The sequence below is a fragment of the Thamnophis sirtalis genome, unplaced genomic scaffold, assembly GCF_051295495.1.
Source record: "Thamnophis sirtalis isolate CommonGarterSnake01/CBP01778 unplaced genomic scaffold, rThaSir2_p1.2 scaffold_6, whole genome shotgun sequence".
Lineage (NCBI taxonomy): Eukaryota > Metazoa > Chordata > Lepidosauria > Squamata > Natricidae > Thamnophis > Thamnophis sirtalis.
The window spans coordinates 108,725,800-108,747,004 of NW_028261386.1; positions in this window are offsets into that span (position 1 = coordinate 108,725,800).

Consider the following 21,205-nt stretch of genomic DNA (forward strand, 5'->3'; position numbering starts at 1 on the left):
CCTGTGCCAAGCTGTAGATGTGGGTGGGTGAGTGCTCATGCACGCAAAGCTACATTTGTGAAAATGGCACATTCATGCACATGAAAACATCCCCTCTCTTCCCCTTCCACCACTGCTGCCACAGTCACCTTCACCAGAGCCAGAAAGGTTGGGGACTGCTGGTGATTAGGACATGCAGACAATCTTTGGACATCTGTTCAGCTAAAAAGTAAGAAGAAAATTAAATACTTTTAAGTTACAACTATCTCTTAAAAGAGGTAGAGATATCATACTTTCACTTTCACTTTCTCTCTCTCCCTTCCTTCCTTCCTTCCTTCCTCTTTCTCTTCCTTCGATCCTTCTTTCTTTCTCTTTCACTTTCCCTTTCTCTTTCTCTTTCCCTTCCTTTCTTCCTTCCTTCCATTTCCCCCCTCTCTTTCTTTCTTTCTTTCTTTCTTTCTTTCTTTCTTTCTTTCTTTCTTTCTTTCTTTCTTTCTTTCTTTCTTACTTACTTACTTACTTTCTTTCTTTCTTTCTTTCTTTCTTTCTTTCTTTCTTTCTTTCTTTCTTTCTTTCTTTCTTCAAAAAGCCCTTCAAAATATCCAACTTAAACTTGGCTGGATTAATCTCCTCTGATGGATCTTACATCCCTGCTATTTTCATCTTATTCTGCCAAAGCAAAGAGGCTTTAGTCATTTGAAATGTCCCCATTATAGTGTATGAATTTGTTTTCTCAGATTGACCTCTAATTTCAGAATGCCTTAAACTGAATAAATCCATCCTTGAATATTGAATAGCAAAATTGAATCATCCATGCTTCGGGCGTAGAAAGCCTTGCTCAATCCAATAGAGGATATTTTACAAGATCTATAATATAGTATATAAATATCAATATTTTTTCTTTATTAAAGAAGGCTATGCTATGTGTTTGGTATGACTATTTAGCAGTGGATACTGATCAATATAAAATGACAATGCAAACAGCAGGTTGGAATATCATGCATAAGAATACCTAGAATTTTTCAGTTTCTTCACTTTCAGGTTCTGGTGGCAAGCCTTTATTTTGCTTTAAAACTGTGTTGAATTTACCATATATTTTGTACAGTTATTGAATAGCAATTATATTCAGCCATCAAAACTTTTCAATGAGCAGTTAGATAGGATTCTCGGGTCCAGAAATGGATTCAAAATCATATATGGCTTTGGAGCTTTAACTTGCATACCCCTCGTTGGTTGGTTTAAAATAGCAAAAATGCGTGGCTTGCTCTGGGCAAATAAGAAAGTTTAGTGAAATCTTCACGCAACAGACTCTTATTAAGGTAAAGGTAAACGGTCCCCTTGCATATAAGTGCTAGTTGTGCCTGACTCTAGGGGGTGGTGCTCATCTCCATTTCAAAACTGAAGAACCAGCGCTGTCTGAAGACTTCTCTATGGTATGTGGCCAACATGATTAAACTTGAAGGTGCACCTGTTACCTTCCCACCAAAGGTAGTTCATATTTTTCTACTTGCATCTTTACATGCTTTTGAACTACTAGGTTGGCAGAAGCTGGGACAAGTAACAGGAGCTCACTCTGTTACTCGGGGCTAGGGATTTGAACCACCAAACTGCCAACCTTTCTGATCGACAAGCTCAGCATCTTAGCCACTGAGCCACCATATCCCTGTAATAAGACTCTTATTAGAATGAATTAAATGAGACTTAATGGTCCCTGCAACTATATATTCATGGTTACAAATGAATAAAGTAGCCTTCAAAGACTTGTTTAATGAAAAGAAGTATTAGAGTAGACATGCATGATAGCAGTGTTCCAATATCTCAGGGGTGGCCACAAAGAAAAGAAAGCCAAGCTTTTCTCAAAAGCATCTGAGGGCAGGAAAAGAAGAAATAGATGGAAACTAATCAAGGAGAAAAGCAACCTAGAATTAAGAAGAAATTTCCTGACAAATAGAACAATTAACCTGTGGAATAACTTGCGTCCAGAAGTTGTGACTTCTCCAACACTGGACGTTTTTAAGAAGAGATTGACCAACCACTTATCTGAAATGATATAGGGTTTCTTGCCTGAGCAGGGGATTGGACTAGAAGACCTCTAAGGTCCCTTCCAACTCTGTTATTCTATTCTATTCTATTCAAGCCCCAAACTAAATATAACTTGGCTGTGAACTCAATTTTATGAAACTGGGCATTTAGGCCAAACCTTGCTTAGGAATTATTGGTTTACAAGTAGTGTCATCTGGAGAATCCTGTCCTTGTATGCTTAGTGTTATAATAATAAAAGACAGTTCAAAAATTAGTCCATGGAGTGTCATGAAAGAGGATCGAAAACTAGAGTCTGAATTGTTTAGGCCAGGACATGTTTAACCCTGTATCAGATAATTCATATGCTTATCATCTTGGTGGCTCTAGCTATTTTATAAAAAAATGTATTGGCTTAGATATAGCTTTGTGTACATAAATAACCCTACCTAGAACTGATGTTTATTCATTTGTAACTCCTAGTTTATGCTTCTCTGCCTTTCCTTTTGTTTCTCTAAAGGGCTAATTTGCAAGGGTCTCAAAAAGACAGCCTTCCGCCTCCCCTTGCAGCATATCACATGATCCAGCTTTGAATTCAAAGCTCCAAACATCTATTGTTTCATCATATTTGTTTTACAATAGAGGGAATCATTTCTATTTTGCATTTGACTTTGCAAATGTAACTGAAGAGGAATGACAAGAAGGGCTGCAAAACTGCTTCATACAAACAAGAAGCAGTCACACAAAATTCAATACAGCCAGGAAAAGATAAATAGTCAAAGAAAGAATTGTTTTTTTTTAATATTCATCATCCAGGCATCAGGTACTGATCTATATAGGATTTCTTTTTTCAAACAGGACCTTTGTGGCTGGGTGCACAGATACTTGCAGGCCTCTCTACTTAATCTAATATAGATATCATCCCAACTGATTAGATCTAACAGGACAAAATTGTTATTGACTTTATCTTTTCAAGAGATTTGTGAGGCTGAAGCCATAAGGTGGCACTTTTCAATGGTAGTGCCAATGCTTGCAGCAGCCTCCAAGAAGAGATGAAGTTAGCTTACTTATCAAGCGTTCTTCACTGATATTTGGGAAGTTTCTAAAGATGGAGCTACTCTGAAGAGACTCTGCTGCTGAGACACTTTTTATCACAGTAGAAAAACAGAAATGTGGAAAATCAATCAATCAATCAATGCATCTCACACCCAGCATGATAGGATAGTGGCACTAAAAATCCTTCTTCAATAGTAATATATAAGTAGAGTGTGTGCATTGCATTGAACCTGTAAAGGAACTCATCCTCTTTATTCCTATCTGATTAGATAATGTTCTACCAGAAGTAGGTTGCTCCCAGTTTAGTCCGGATTGGACAAACTTGTAGTAATGGTAGCAGGACGTGCTGCCCACCTGCAAAGAAGTGACACATGCACACCCAAACTGGTATTAAAAATTTGACAACCTACCACTGTGTTTTGCTATTGATGTAATAATACCTTTTGGAATTTCAAAAATGGAAGAAGAAATATCAGGAAGAAACATGTTTCAATTGCATGTATATAAATATTTCTGACAGTTGTGAAAGCAATATGTAGGATTGGCATGTATATTCAAAACATCTTACAATTTAATTTACATTAAATTACAATTGTACATTAGTATGTAATTAATGTAATTAATTAGCATTGTATTTAAATTAGATAATCAATTGCTATCATCTAAACTGATTACATTAAGACTCTAATCATTTTTAAATTTTGGAACAAATTTGAAAAGTCACCAAGTGAGTTTAGTTTCAACTCTTAAAAAAACATAAAAAAATTAATCATAAGCCTAAGAACTTAAACAATTTGAAATAAATCGCAAAAAGCAAAATATGTTTTTGATCTAAAAGTTATAAATGCATTAGGGATCCATTTAAATTTAAGATATTAACTTTTGCTATAAAATTTTGGAATTAACTAGAGTATCAAAATAAATAGCTTCCCATGAGAACCAGTCTTGTTTTACATTTATAACATAGATAAATCTTTACGATTTTAGAAACTGGACAGTAGAGGGAATTAAAGCTTCTAAGTAGAAGGGGGAAAATACATGTCTGTACAAAATGACACAAAATGTCATAACATTGGCTATATTAAGGAGATATTTCAAGAATGGAGCCAGGAATTAATAGCTACAATATCAACAGTGTCAGTAATGATGTCTGACTCAATTGATAGACTATGTCCAAAAGATGTTAATGAGGGAATGACGGATGTGGAGCAAATTTTGTCTGATAAGACAAAGAAGTACTGAAAGTGGATATGCCAGAGAGTGTTTGGAAAGAGGATACTTTAATGGACATACAAAAGAAACTGGGTGAATCTTTAAAAATTAAAAGATAATTCAATCGATAAATGAAGAGAATGACCTGGAAAATATTTTCTTATTGGGTCTACAAAAGCAGCTTTTTAAACCCTTGAAGAAGACTGGGGACACTCTGCAAAAGGTCACTTTGTCCTTACCTATATCATCCTTCTGCCAGCCAAAGGGTTGCAGCTATCTCTCCCATATCTGGCATATTTCTATCCCATTCATCTTCCTTGCTCTCTATATTTCAGAATTTTCGCCATTGACCAGGGCCTTCTAGGAAAACGCCATAGACTCTCCTTTATTTCTTATCTGGAAAAGCCTAAGTAATCCTTTCATCCCACCAACATGATCTAACACCATTAATGTTATGTATTAAATATATATAGTTATGCTAAAGGGGATTAATCTTTAGATGACCCCAACTGTTAAATTGGGCTAAAGTGAAACTAACCTTTGCATGACCTTAATTGATAGATTGTGCAAAAGTGAAACTTACCTTTACATGACTCCAACTGTTGGAAAGAAGTTCAGAACAATTATATGGGGGTGGTTTTTCCCCCCAGTTTATGATTGGTTAAGGCCCTGTGGGCGTAGTGTACAAATGACAGGCATTTGCCTGGAGTTCCTCAGTTCCATTTTTGAGTCAATAAAAGCTGTTGCAGCTACACTGGTCTGGTTCTTGCCTACTACACAATAATTAATTCCAAATAAAAACCAAAAGTCCTCTTCCTTCTAGTTTCAGGTTCTTTCAATGCTGCACAAAGTAGTTCTTAGACATCTATTGTCAAAATACCTCACAGATGGCAAGCATTCTTCTCTCACAGAGGCCTACTGTCTCATGTAAGAGATGCAGCTCCCCTCTGATACTGTCAAAAACACAGAGTTTGGCCTTACTGAATCATCACCACCATTGTAGTTCAGCAGAAGAACACAGACCAGGGAATATGTTGTAACTCAATTTGTTGATGCCATCAGATCTCACCTAGTTTCACAGTTGCTGCTTGGCTGCTAAACTCCACCAGCATATCAACAGGATTCTTAGCTGTGATAAAATGTCTCTGCCACCACTGAAAATCTGATCAACCTGGTGTTCTTGTTACTGTTCAAGTGTCAGTTCTTGTATTGACCTGGCCCACTTACATGATCTCTTGTGGTTACTTCTCAATCACTAATCAATCTGGAATCACTTTCTACCTGGGCTATTCAGAAAGCCCTAGGTGTATTGGTCTGGTATACACCACAAGCTCTCTTTCACAGAATCAATGATAAAAACAGAATCCAAAACTTCTCTGCACTTTCCTCAGCCCACGTCCTGTCTTTCTCAAACAAAGATTCAAGGCAAACTCTTGTGATCAATCAACAACACATATTCCATTCCAAGATTTTCATATTCGCATACATATTATTCTCTTGTCTTTTGTCTCATCATAGTGTCCAAATATCATGGTAGTAGACATGGACCAGAAGACAGCAGTGGTGATAGAAGTAGGTGTGCAAATGACAGCAACATCAAGAAAGAATATAAGACACTGAAGAAGAAGGCCAGAAGGAGGAACTAGAAAGGATGTGTAAAATAAAGATAAAATTGGTCCCAGTAGTAGTAGCAGCACTTGGGACTGTGAGTTCTAAGCTGGGAGAGTGACTCCAACAGATCCTAGGAATGACATCAGTTCTCTCTCTAGAAAACTATAAAGGAACAGTTAAGAAATTGTACACGGCCCTCAAATTCTCTTGGACTCTCTGTCCGTCCATCCATCCATCCATCCATCCATCCATCCATCCATCCATCCATCCATCCATCCATCCATCTATCTATCTATCTATCTATCTATCTATCTATCTATCTATCTACTATTGTGTACTATCTATTGTGTACCAAAAATTATCTATCAACAATCATCTTATCTATCAATCTCATCTATTGTCTAGCATTTCATTCTATTTAAAATGTCACTTTGCTTGCTAAAGTAATTCCATTACTAAAAGATTCCTTTCCAATACTAAATATTTCTCTCATTGCCAAACAGTAAGGAAAATTGTCAGGTTTGTGATTCACTGTCAGAGCTTTTAGCATTATTAATTGTGTTTAATTAATTGTATGTTAAATTGTTTTTATGATGTACTGAATATACATCTTACTTATTGTGTACCAAAAATAAATGTGTAATTTGAGAAAATGGGAAATTTTTAAAAGTACCCTCTATGTATGACTTTTTTAAGCAAAGAGAAGCTACACACAATAAGAATTTCATTCACTAGGTATGCTCTAACTTTAGCATCTTTTATTTATAAAAAACCCAGAGAGATAGGAGTATGGATATTTAACTTAGAAGCTTTAACTTACACAATGAAGAATAAATCCAAAGAGCTTTATAGGATTTACCCCTGAATAAATACATTTAGAGAGCAATTACAGAACAATCCTAAGATATTGAAGGATAATTTTTCTATTAACAAAGTTTTTTTTGCTTTGCTTGCTCAGAAAATAACAATCAGGTGGAAAGGAGTGTGGGTGTAGATGTGGGTGTAAAAGTTGTGTGTAGATGCTCAGAAAGCAATTGTCTTTGTGGGTAACCACTGTTGATATTATTGGTGAAATTTAAAAAGTTTTATTTAGAATGGCTGTTGTCATCTGAGTGCAGAATAGAGATTTTAAATATATGACTGCTAAGAGGAACCAATCTTTACAATTATACTTGGCTTATCACTCAAAATCTGACCTAAACAAGCACACAATGTGCATATGGGAAATGCAGTCATATTCTTGATTTCTCCAGTGTGGGGTTCCAAGGGCTTGGCCAAGATGCTCTCTGTCTAATTGGCTGAAGCATAAGTTGATATCATGTTATGCGGAAATGACCCTGGGAGGTAGGAAGTAGAGCTGCAGATTGGATAATGAGCATGTAAAAGGTATTTCAGTCCACAGAAAGAGAAGAGGCATGGGAAGCATTTCACAAGGGACTCTCTCTCTCTAGTTTTATGAAGAATAAAAGGAAAGGAGCGGAGAAATACTTTCAGTTTTACAAGATTTTGTTAATAGAAAAGACAGAGCTAGTACTCCAGCTTGTGTTTCTTGTCTGAACTATCTTGAAAGGCTAATAGTTGCAGATCAGGATGCCTTAGTAGCTCTTAGATTGAGCAATAATGCATAAGGTATGTTGACAGAGTTTTTTTAAGATAATTATTTAATCATTGTCAAAATCCACTTTTGTGCAAAACAAAGGCTCTGCATGTGAATATCCCCAGGTAGACATCATAAGAAGCAAATAGAAGCAACTATCTAATAGAAAATAGAAGATGGGAACATGTAATTTAGTCAGCCATTTTCAAATGCAGGTCATGAAACAGGCCATGAATTATTGGTGTCAGATATACAGGTTAAACTTAGAAAATTAAAGAGAACAGGCAGTTCAGCAAGATTTGACCAGGAAAACAGACTGTGAGGATGTAAAATCAATACGCACAGACACACACACTCCTCTAAACATGTGTAAATGAGAATCTGAGAAACTACAGGAAGAAATATAGGTAAAAAATGAAGCAAAAAATATATATACCTAATTTTGCTTTTCAGAGATTCAACTGGCTTTCATAACAGGTTATCGTGAAAGTCAGAAAAAGATGTAGAAGGTAAATCTTGAGCAATAAGAAGGATATATAGCAACTGAATTCAGGCTTTCAACATCAAGCAAGAAAAGACAAAGACAATGTCTTTGTCAAGAATGTCAACAGAGGACAATAACAAGAAAAGGGAACTGAAAGATACTTTTAAGTAGATCTGAGAAAATTCAGGAAAATTCCTAGGCAAACTAGGAATACTCAAATAATCACTGAAGAGAACTAATAAAAGGCCAGTTAAAGGAAGATAAAAAGACTATATTGAAACATTTTTATAATTTTATAACATGGTTTATAATCAGGAACTGACTCCATTAGAAGGTGTGATGCAAGAGGCAATAAACAGCTAGTTTGGTCTAGTGCAGTGTTTCTCAACCTTGGCCACTTGAAGATGTCCGGACTTCAACTCCCAGAATTCCCCAGACTTCAATTCTGGGAGTTGAAGTCCGGACATCTTCAAGTGGCCAAGGTTGAGAAACACTGGTCTAGTGATTAATGCATGAGGCTAGAAACCAAGAGACTGTGAGTTCTAGTAATATCTTAGGCTTGAAAGCAGGGTGGGTGACTTTGGGCCAGTCACTCTTTTTCTCTCTCAGCCCAACTCACCTCACAGGTTTGTTATGGTGGGAAGAGGAGAAGGAAGGCAGGAAGAGATATATTAGTTATGTTTGGTATTTGAGTTATTTATAAAAATAATAAAGACAAGATACAAACAAACTGTTAAATAGAAAGGCACCTTTGACAACATAATGCCCACTGAATTGTTTAAAGCTGCAAGAGAATAGGCAGTTTAAATGCTATCTGTTCTATGGTAATAAACGTAGTACTTCTTTTTTAGTTTGTCACTCATGTACAAGATAACAGGAATAAGAATAAACATGAATAAGAATACAGGAAATGGGTACAAATAATGGGGACAGTGGGACAGGGACATTAGGCACGCTGGTGCACTTATGCATGATACCATTCTGAAGCAAGGGAATGCAAGAAAATGTTCAAATTACTCAAGCATTTTTCTCACAAACAAAGTGTTATTAGGAACAGAGGGCTATGTGGAAAGAAAATTGTCCAATGTTTCTGAAAGGAAAGGCATAAGAACAGAAAATTAACATAAGATTTGGGAAAAAATGGATACAGCAAAAAACCTTATTGAAATATGTCCTTGGCTGTTCCCCTAGGCCTTGGACTAGAGTGGACGACAAACCACTTTAGTTTACTTGATTGTATTATTTTTCCAGACTTTTCCTTTTTAGCTCTGTATAATATTGTTTTAAATTGCTTTTGTTTTGCCTTCCTGGTGTCAAGATTGATTGAAGTGGCTTAAAATTTTGCTTATTTTTTTTAAGTAAATTGGAAGCTAACTTTTGCTTTATTGTAAATCATACTGTCAGAACAATGAATATTATTTTGAGAAGACTTTACAATGAACAAGAAGCTACTGTAAAAATATAATTTGAAGAAATGGTTCAGGAAGGAAGGAAGACAATGATGCATTGTGTCCTAATAGCTATTTATAGAATGAATGAATGAATGAATGAATGAATGGATGGATGGATGGATGGATGGATGGATGGATGGATGGATGGATGGATGGATGGATAGATATAGATATAGATATAGATATAGATATAGATATAGATATAGATATAGATATAGATATAGATATAGATATAGATATAGATATAGATATAGATATAGATATAGATATAGATATAGATATAGATATAGATATAGATTAGATATAGATATAGATATAGATATAGATATAGATATAGATATAGATATAGATATAGATATAGATATAGATATAGATATAGATATAGATATAGATATAGATATAGATATAGATATATGTGTGTGTGTGTGTGTGTGTGTGTGTGTGTGTTCTGAGGTTTTCGCGGGTGTTAGTATGTAGGTCTTTGGTTATTCAGGATTTCTCCCGTGTAAAATTGGAGGTGTCTTGGCGACGTTTCGATGAAGTCTCATTCGTCATCTTCAGGCTTCGTGCTTCCATGAGCAATGTGAGATCTCGGCTGTTTCTTCCTTTTAACTGCCAGTGGGGGTTTGGGTGGGAGCTTGGCTGTGTTCTGATTGGGTGGAGGTGTGTTCTGATTGGTTGGGGGTTTGTGTTTCATGTAAGGATAGGAGGGGTTTAAAGAGGCTAATGGTGCATTTGCAGTCTGGCTTCTGGTCCTTGGTCGTGCCTCCTCATCACTGTGGGTTTTTGTCTGCTTTCTTTGTGGATGTTTGGTGGTGACATCCTGTGTTGCTCTTGTGAGTGTGGGCCTGGTGTCATTCATCATGTTAGGGACTCGTTTATCAATAAGGGCAGGCTTCCAAATGGCTGGCAGGCGGGAGGTATCGTCCCGCCTGTTCATGCTGTGTGGACATTTTTCTATCTCGATGGCTTCTCTGATTATTCTGTTGTTAACTATCGCCAAGGCTGAACATTTTAACAACTGTTTTTACTGTTGCTTTTGTTACATTTGTGCTGTATTTGTGCTGATAAATAAATAAAGGGAGACTAGTATAGATCTATTTCAAGCTATTTAGCTCTCATCTAAATGGGTAGATGAGAGTAAGGCTAGCTGATAAGGGTATGGCGTAAGGGTATGGCTAGCTAATGAGAGCTAAATAGCTTGAATAGAATAGATCTATACTAGTCTCCCTTTATTTATTTATCAGCACAAATACAACATATATATATATATATATATATATATATATATATATATATATATATATATATATATATGTGTGTGTGTGTGTGTGTGTGTGTGTGTGTGTGTGTGTGTGTGTGTGTGTGTGTGTGTGTGTAAGTAAGTAAGTAAGTAAGTAAGTAAGTAAGTAATATGATTTGAACAGATAACAGCTGGAATCAAAACTGGACGTTGAAACACTAATAACTTGAGATATGTAGCCAATATTCACTCAAAGTTACCTTGAGGTAAGATAGGACGGTTATAAATTTTATAAACAAACAAATAAATATCACTTTGATAGCGGAAAATAGGGAAGACTTAGGAAAGTTCAGTAGGAAAGTAAAAATAAAAGATGAAATAAAATTAGATTAATGTTATATACAAAGAAGAAAAAATACCCCAAACCTGCTAAATAAATTCACAGTTACTAGTAAAGAAATGAAGATTTGTTTTCTTGGTCTCAAGAATAGATAAAGTTGTACACTATGGCAGAGACATAAATAATAATAATTATATGGAAGAAGTTACAACAAATTTAGACAAGGATATTTCTATGAAAACAAACAGCAGTGTGCTTTTTTGCTGGTATGATATGGTTATAAAAGCTGTACATTAAAAAATGTGAGAGATAGAAGACAGACACCTTCAAATTATGGCTTTGCAGATAGTTCCAGTACAAGAGACTGTAAAAAGAAGAAATAAATCAGTCAATGAAATAAAAGACTAGCGTTCCCTTGAGCAAACAGAAACGCATATATTTTTGCCTTGTAATAGAAATAGATGATGACTATTGAGTCTGGTCTGTGCTTTGAGATAAATAGAAGAACAAGAAGACAATGAATGTGGTAGATTGATTAGATTGGGCATATCACTGAAATATCCATGGAAATTGGGTCATCAAGATTAAGTTGAAATAGAGAACACCCGTCCATACAACCAGGAGTCAAGATGAACTTGAATGACTTATCTAATTAACTCATCCTAGATGAATCTCTTTGTTTACATTCAGTAGTGTTTTTCCAATGCTGGTTACCAGAAAATTGGCATAAATATAGGGACTCAATCACCCATAATTGAGATATGCCTGTTCTTAAATGGTAGTCCTGTTGTGATTACATTATCATGATCAGTTGCCCAACTTTCTCCTTAATTTGCTCACCAGAAAACAATTGTGCAGAATCAGATTTCTGATTTATGTTTAACAATCCATTTAAAAACTGAATGACATTGAAAGACATAGATTAGGTCATTGCATTCACATTTTCCACAGCTACAGAGATACAGCTACAGCTGTACATCTTAGCTACAGCTAAGATAGATCCTTGTTTCTTTCTTTGTTTTCTCTATGAATTTTGACTACCCAAAGGCCAAAATTTATATTTGCATAAGTGTTTCATAGTAAACAATGAACATTCCTGTTCATTGCTATAATTTATCCAGTTCATTTAGAAATGGGGCTGAGTCATATATCTCAGTAACTTTATTGGTGATTATGGTTCCATGGTTACCTTATGCGCCTCCATCATAGGATGGATTCCTTCAGAATAGTCTAGTGCATACTTGCTTCATTACCTGAATAAAGCCAACATCTACTTGAGAATAGAAAGTACCACATATGATAGATGTTTCCTAATCCAATAAGTACTTAACTACCTGCAGTGACATAATTTTTTTCAAAGCATGTTGCTGTTCCTCCTTCTACAAGCAAATATGTCCCAGAGAATATAATTCACAAGCTTCAATTTCCCCATAGAATTTGCACAATAATGTTTTTCATAATCACGATACGTCACAAAAGAAAAGGACATGAGTTTTGAAACAATTTGTCTACTTCCAAGTGCCTGTAGGGGGCAGCAGAGCCTAGACTAAACCAAAAGGCAACTATGGGGGAACTGAATTACTGAACCATGTATTCATTCTGCACAAGGGTAGGTTATAATGGGACTGAATTGCTACAAAATTAACAACATTTCCTAATTAAAATTCTCTATATTAGCAAACTCAGGTTGCATGTATTCCTTCCCCCCCTTTTATCTAATCTTTTCTTTTATATACAAAGGTACTGAAGCTGAACAAAACCAGCAAGATAAAAATTAACACACAAATTGTTTTTCCTCCCTTTGGGCAGGAAAAATCCTGTTTACAAGGAAATGCAATTATGTATAAATATTTATGAAAATAAAAGGGAGGAAATCAGACATCAATGATTGTGAGATTTTATTTTTGTTTCGACAAGGAAAAAATCATAAAAGAAAACAAAGCACTTGATACAATTATTGAGATTTGTGTGGAGACCTGTTTCTAAGTGGAATATTTATGACTATTTTAGTGTCAATAATTCTAAATGGAAATCTGCACTTGAAAGAAATCTGGGTTTTAATTAAATGAAGATGTATAGAAGTTATTTTATACATCTGTCTTGAAAAGTGTAAAATTAAAAGCTTTTGTTTTAAAGTTAAGCTTATTAAAGGAATCAAAAGAAAACTGTGTTGTTATAAATGAATGCAAAGGAATAAAGCACCCAAAAGAGGGAAATTGTCTCACCTGTGTTGCTATAGGGGCCAATACTACTTGACTAGAGGATAAATAGAATGGATTTTTAAAAAGGGACTTTTGTCCATTAATGAATTCATTTCTATGATCATATGGAGCAGTAAGTTGTGTAATTTATTACCCTTCATCATTATTGCTCAACATCTTGGAGAAAATAATTTCAACAATTAGGTTAAAGCTTAATACCGGCTACTCATTCGTTGGTTTAACAGAATTGTTATTCAAAAGCTCTTGATTGGAAATAATGAGTGGATTGTTTCCTCCTATATTTTACTTAGATTAAAATAAAAATAAGAATAAAGTATTATCCCCCTCACCCCCGAAGTTACATGGTGGAAGAGAAGAACCAGAGTAATGTCTTTTCCTTGCTGGCTATTGCTATTTTGTGCATGACTTCTTCCAGTCTTCAGCCTCACATAATTAGGATTGGTCACATATCCTCTGTTTGTAGGGCAACAAGTTACGGAAGCAACTAGCTTTCCTAATTTGCAGAATTGTCTATAGAGAAGAATCATAGCGCCATTGTGCAAGTGCAATAACACTATACGGTGCCTTGGTTTAGAAACTCCTAGGTGTAATCCAAAACAGGGACCAACAATGGATCTTCTTCAAGGCCAAGTGATGCTCTTACTGCATGCATGGGTAAAAGGATAAGGAAGATAGGAGGACAACCTTAAGCAATAGACTTGTGCCTCCTCAGAAACATGCAATGTTTACTGTCATCTGGTGAACTTTTCTTCTGATCAGATGTCCCATTTGGGTGGAGGAAACAAGGATTGTTCTTTTCAAGCATTCCCAGATACAAATACAACTTATGTCTTTCCATAAACTAGAACTGTGCAGGACAGGTGAAAGAGTAGCTGAAGAAGTTTCATGAGTTTGTGGTTTTTGAGTTGTTCTTGGGTTGTTGTTTTTTGCTCCATTTGGAATATTTGGACCTACTATCTCTCATGACTGAAAAATGATGGAATGATTCAGCAATTGGATGATTTCCCATAGCTACTTTAAAAAGATCTCAACTAGCAGCCTTGAAAGCATCCTGGTTGGAAAATATTGCTGATACACTCTACATAGGCTTTAGCCAGTTAAGCAAAGGATGTCTTGCATGCAAGTCCTAAGGAGAATCGAAAGTATCAATATACTATATCAACTGCATAAATATATAGGATGAATCTACCTTTCAGTAAACTTACTAAACTCATTTACTATAAATAAGAAATTTTGACAAATGTTTAGTGGCTAGAAATAAAACAGGTGTCCACATATACAAACCAACTTCTTTTTAAAGAGAATCTTCAGAGCATATCTGAATAGGCTTGAGAGCACCACTACCACATTACCCAGGGGATAAGTCTAAGTCAAAAGGCAAAGCTCTCTGGCTTGTCTTTTCCCCATGCCCATGTTTCCTGGCAGAGCCTTTTATTAGGACTCAGTCCTGAATGAGCCCCCTCAAGGCAACAAGAAGAGAGAATCCCTAGAGCCATTCCTTTGTCCAGGCAAAGCAAATATATTCCAAAGGTAAGGCACTCAAATGACAAGCACAGTCGAATTCATTTATTAATGTACTCAGTTTGAAGCCACGCAAGTCTGGGTTATTGTGAACATAGTTTTCTTTCCCCCTTCTTAGACCCCCCCTCCCTTTCTCTTTCAGCCCCCCCTCCTTTTCTCCCTTTTACCTTTGGCACTTTCCATTAACTTGGAGAGTCAAAACATAAATAAATCTCATTCTGTTTAATTAACATGATAATCACTCTTCAAGCTCACTGTTTCAGTCAATATCAGGGGACTGCTTAACATGCCTTAAACATCTTTTATATCTGGAAATTATAAAGGGAAAAGTCTTTCTTTGAAAAGACAAAAGCCCAAGTTTCAGATACAAAACTGAACTGGGAGGATGGGGTGGGGAAAGGGAGGTTTTTTTTTTTATTTGAGGGCATATAGTTAAGCAGTTTTATTACTTCCATTTTAAATTAAAATTGGGACCTCTAACTCTCTGGACCTTTGAATGTGGCCTTTTGTAACTTGCATGTTGCCCTCAATTAGATTGGTCCCAGCTGTCTTTCTGTCTGGAGTTTTTTTTTTTTAAGGAAGATAGAGCCTTGTGTATGTGAGCAACAGTAGATACTGAGCAATGCCGGAATAAAACTTTATATGTATTTTCCAACCATAAAAACCACATTTTAATGTTACTCTTTCATTTTAGAATTTCCTCTGTACTACCTTACTGTTAACTGTCATATTTTGATAAAGGTGCTTATAATAATGGAAAAACAAAACAAAACAAAACTCCCAAAATAGCAATATTGCAATTTTATAGCAGCCAACACATTAACTTTGTTTCTCAAATGAAATGCAAATTTACTACAATCCAAACTGTGGTAAGAATACAAGTACAGACTTGAGAAAAGACTGCAAATGTTTGCAAGGACTGAGTGGTAAAGAAATGAAAAATCATATGAATTTCATCTTGATTCCTGGCCTAAAATCCTTTTCTGCCATCGTTTCAATCAAGCAAATTTTAGACTAGTTGTAAGGAGCTGTCCTCTGAGCATCTCTTTTATTGAGCAGATGGTTTTAACAACCAGGTGGACATCTCTTTGGAACAGACACTTTCAGTTGGTTGGAGAGTATTTCTTGGTAATTAGATGCTTTGGACTATGTTGTATACTTCAATTGGTCATACTGGATGGATATGTAAGGTCTTGCCTATCCAATCCTCTCAAGAAAGCAGGACTCTTGAAACAGAAGCCATTTGAAAAGGAACTTTCATTGGAAGATAGTGATAGTAAGAGATCTGGGCAGAAATTAAGTTTCCCACTTAAAAAACAGTAAATTAAACCAGTGCAGACAGAGCCCTTCCCAAAGTCCAGTACATCATCAAGCCAATCCCGAGGTGTAAACATATTATGAGAAACCCAGGCTGAGAAGGTGATAAACATTAGTCTCCCATGCAACATTGCTGTTCTTCTCCAGAGACGAGATGAAGCACCTGGCTTGAGGCACATTCATTCCCCCTTGCCAAGGCCCCTCCCACCAGAATGCAAGCATCCCTATAGAAATATATGGAATCTGACAGGATAAATGGAAGTTCTAATTCAAAGCAACTTTATTTGAGGAAGCTTCTTTTTAGAGTCACCAGTTCTGTTTTGTGAAGATCTGGAGAACCACTTGATGGCTGCAAAGACTTCATGTTTCCTATGCTTTGTTATTGTTGTCACAATTTGGGTAAATGAGGGTTTGCAGTCTGGATCAATCATCCTAGCTGCTGTATCTTTTCGATGGACTATATTTTAAAAAAGCTCGACAAAATTGATATAAAATCAATTTTTTAAAGGAACTGTTCTGGACCAATTATAGAAACGCGCAAGGTGCTGAGAACCAAACAACAACCATCTTGGACAGTAGCAAAACCACTACCTGGAAAAAGTGCAAACGTGTATTTGCCTCTTTTTCCTGTCTGATATTTGTACACTATTTGGTGATAAAAAAAATATCTTAGTCATCTCCAGGATTCTGATTTCCAAAAGGAAACACAATCTCAGGAGTTGCTATTTTTCAACTTGTTACAATGAAACATTTTAACCAAACAATATTAAGCATCTAATACAAATAAGCATTACAGCAGCACTATCCGAAGCTAGCAGATAGTTTAATCATTTTTGTGCTGGGCAACCACACTACAGTTTATTTCTTTCTCAAAGCTGGAGAGAATTTAAATGTGCATCATTACTCTACCTCAACATTTCTTTTTGCATGCAACTGTCTCACAAACTACTCCTTCAAAACGTTTAAAAATAAGCCAGTTTCAATTAGTTTCCACTTGCTAGGACTGGAATTACTTCTGGAGCTATAGGCACCACCGTAATAATAGTAATAATAATGACAAAAATCTCGGAAGCAGGATTTCTCTGTGCCGTAGTTATGCGTAAATGCATTTTCCCCCCTTCATCACCAGGTTTATCCATCACTGATATAACCGGAAGGTTTGTTCTGGGGTATAAAATTCCTCTTGCCAAAGTAACAGCAGTTTTATTACCATAAAGACATCAAGATGACTCTAGAGAGTGGAATGAAAGCTCCTAAATGCATTTTTAACCTCTCTGCTTTCCCATCCTTTGCTCAAACACTGTATTTCCTAGGAACGAAATTAACGAATGGAGAATTAACTTACACAATGACTACTTAATGTTTACAATTTGCATTTTTCATAGGCTCTATCCCCACTGGGTCTTGAGAGCTAAACATACATGGTTATTTTCTAAAAGACATTTTAGATTTCAAAAGAGGGGAGGGTTCCTTCTCTCTCTCTCTCTCTCTCTCTCTCTCTCTCTCTCTCTCTCTCTCTCTCTCTCTCTCTCTCTCTCTCTCTCTCTCCCCGTCCCTCCCTCCCTCCCTCCTGCCTAAATTACAAAATCATGTTCATGAACAATGAACAATTACCATGCTGACAACTGTAGAGAAAGTTTTATTTTCTAATCTCAGATCCCTACATAGGGAATGGACACCCATATTTTCAGCAAAGTGTGAACTTCTTCCTTGGACTCTTCTATCTGAAAGAAACAATGGGTTTGTAGGATGTGGAAAGCAATCAATCAATCAATCAATCAATGAGTGGGTATCAATGTGGCACGAGGAGGGAGGAGTCACTGGACATGTTTGTAGCTAAATCACATTTAGTGGCAACAGGGTTGTGTAAGCATGTCCCTTAACTGTGCTTAAACTGCTTTGTGCCTCAATCCAAAACTCTAATCCAAAACATATCACAAGTATGCATATGGTTGTGTATATAATCAGCATGTTTGTGCAATATTTTCTACTTAACAAAGCTTTTATAACTTATTTTCCCCAAATATGTTGCACATTTGTGATCATTTTTCCTTAAAGCGGATTGACTTGTAAATTGCATGCCAGATTTAGTGAAAAGTGTATTGGGTAAGCTCAAACAAAAGTCTTTTTCCTTTCCTAGTACAGAGTGGGGAAAAGGAAGAAACTTTTTTTTTTAAAAAAAAATGTCATGGTATAGTAGTGTACTCAGTAATTTTACTTCCTGAGATTCTGAGTTAATCAAATAGAACATAGAATAATAGGGTTGGAAGGATACTTGAAGGTCTTTTAATCTACCCCCCAGCTTCAGCAGGAGATCCTATACCATTTCAGTTAAATGACTGTCCAGTTCTTTTAAGTCTCCAGAAATGGAGACCCACAAGTTCTAAAGGCAAGCCACCCCACTAAGGAAATTTCTCCTTAGTTCTAGATTGCTTCTCTCCTTGGTAAGTGTTGTTTGTGTTCTGTTTAGTTTGGTGGAACCTAAAGTTTTTAATTATTTTAAAATATATACTCAGATAACTTTTAATTCTGTTAAAGTATTATTTTTGTTTCGCTATGGCCTAAATAATTCCTGCACACACATACACCCAAAATAAAATTAAATGGGAAGCTCATTCAAAGGCCAGCTATGTGAATGTCTTCCTAGGAAGATCAAAGAAAAATGAAACGGCAATGCCCTAAGACGAACCAAAGCAGTGAACAAAGTATTTAAGAAGATTATGACTGCTGGGCCTATTGTCATTTCTTTGGGAAAACCTATCAGCAGAATATAACAGTACTGTAAAATAATGTCTATATTTTCATCTTCAGCACAGGATTTTATAGCAAGTTCAAAAGGGCATATGTCAAAAATACATAAAGACAAAAAAACTGTAGAAAATGTAATTATGTGCTAATTCAAATACAAACACACTGGTGTTGTGAGATCTCAGGGATTATTTAGCTCTCCAAGAACTATGCTGCAATGATGTTTTGTTCTACTTTATGGCCATTGACATTACATGATTACAAACTAGGCTCTCATAAAAATCTGGGCACACAGAGTCCAAAAAAAAAGGAGTAAGATTTTTTTCCATAATTTTCCAATCCATGCAAGATATGGAAATGTATATGAATGGAATAAGGCTGATCACATGTAGGACAATTTCAAATCAGAATAGAGACTGAAGGGACTTTGGATGGTCTACTCTAACCCCCTGCTCAAGCAAATGACTTCCATGAATTTCCTACAGCTGGCCTTTACACATCCTTTCCCTCAGCTCTCTAAACTATTGGGTTGAACTTTAGCATTTGAAGGAGATATGGGCATTTTCTTGAATCTAGTACTCTGAAAAATTCCTGCTTTAAGAATAGGAACACAGCTTCTGGGGATATATATATATATATATTTGTTATATTTATGCTGATAAATAAATAAAGGGAGACTAGTATAGATCTATTTCAAGCTATTTAGCTCTCATCAGCTAGCCACACCCTTACTGGGAATCGAACCTGTGGTGTGGCTAGCTGATGAGAGCTAAATAGCTTGAAATAGATCTATACTAGTCTCCCTTTATTTATTTATCAGCATAAATATAACAAATATAACAAAAAGGCAACAGTAAAAAATATTGGGTTTCTGTCTGGATGGTCTCTTGTGACGAGCCGAAGACAGAGAGTGGAAGTGTGACCTTCCTCCCATATTTGGGCATACCAGGGGTTGTGACTTTAAATAAATAAATAAATAAATAAATATATATATATATATGTGTGTGTGTGTGTGTGTGTGTGTGTGTGTGTGTGTGTGTGTGTGTTGTATTTGTGCTGATAAATAAATAAAGGGAGACTAATATAGATCTATTTCAAGCTATTTAGCTCTCATCAGCTAGCCATACCCTTACTGGGATTTGAACCTGGGCTATATTACATACTAGGCAGACATCTTAGCCATTAGGCCACAGGCTCTTATCCGTTATCAGCGAAGCCAGGGTGAAAGGTATCTATTAGATTTTTTATATAGATGGTTTTTCAGATGGTTTTTCATAATTCCTATAAAATTACTGTCCAGTTTTTAAAAATCAGTACCACCCTATTGGAACAAAAACAAAATATTCAAAATTTTGTGAATATCTTGAGCAGACATTTTCCTTTCAAACAAAGCAAGGAAGGGCCTCCAGTGAGAGAACTGTCCTCTCACCATTAAAGCAGAAGATTGCCTACTATAAAGTGACATTGACAGAGTACTAATACTAAGAAGCCAAGGAAAACTTCCCCTTTTTATTCAGCCTTGCACTTTGGCTGTCATTAACAAAATGCCAGCTTGATAACATTTTTTTTTAGCTATTCTTGCATTTCGTCAATATAGGTGCCACTTCCCAAACAATTTATTTTTATATCTAAAAGAAGACGGGAACATATACCATTCTGGTTACAGACCAAGAAGAGAAAGAAAACAAAACAATTTGTCTAACTGAATCTTGGAAACCAGGGGAATAATATATAGTGCTTGCAAGCAGTGCTTGGACATTATTTCCTTCGGAATAAGGTTGCAGTTGCTCCTTTACTTTGAAGAGCAATGTACAGCCTAAATCCATGAATATTATATTTTCCCCAAACCATCCTAAATCATTTTCTTGGAGTCTTTTCTGAGATCCTGCCTAGAATTATGAGGAAATGGCTTTTCAAAACTCTCCTCTCTATTTTAGATGAAAGAAACTGGAACACAGTTTTACTGTTCCTTTTCTCCCATGATGAGAAAACAATGATCTTATCATTTCTCAACTGTGGTGTCAACAGTATACTTTTTGCAGTAGAATCACGCACTGGGCATTAACAATGTCAGGATCGCAAATTTCATTTTCTTTCTTTCTTTTTCCTTTCATCCCATCCCCCTCCCATTTCCTGAATATGACACCAATAGGAACCATGCTGGCAGCTTACCACTTATCTGGATTCCTTGCTTTAGTGGGCAGCTACTCCATTCTGGAGGGCAAAAACAGTTGACATCACCCTCTATTAAACCTCATCTTCAAAAGCAATCTTGGGGTGCATTTTTTTCACTCTGTGTCCAAAGTGCATTTTTTATTTCCCTTGTCATCTCAAGTGTGTCTGACTTTCTGAGATTGAGCATTTCAGTTTGTCGCAGGCTAACCTCCATTCTTCATTGCTACCCT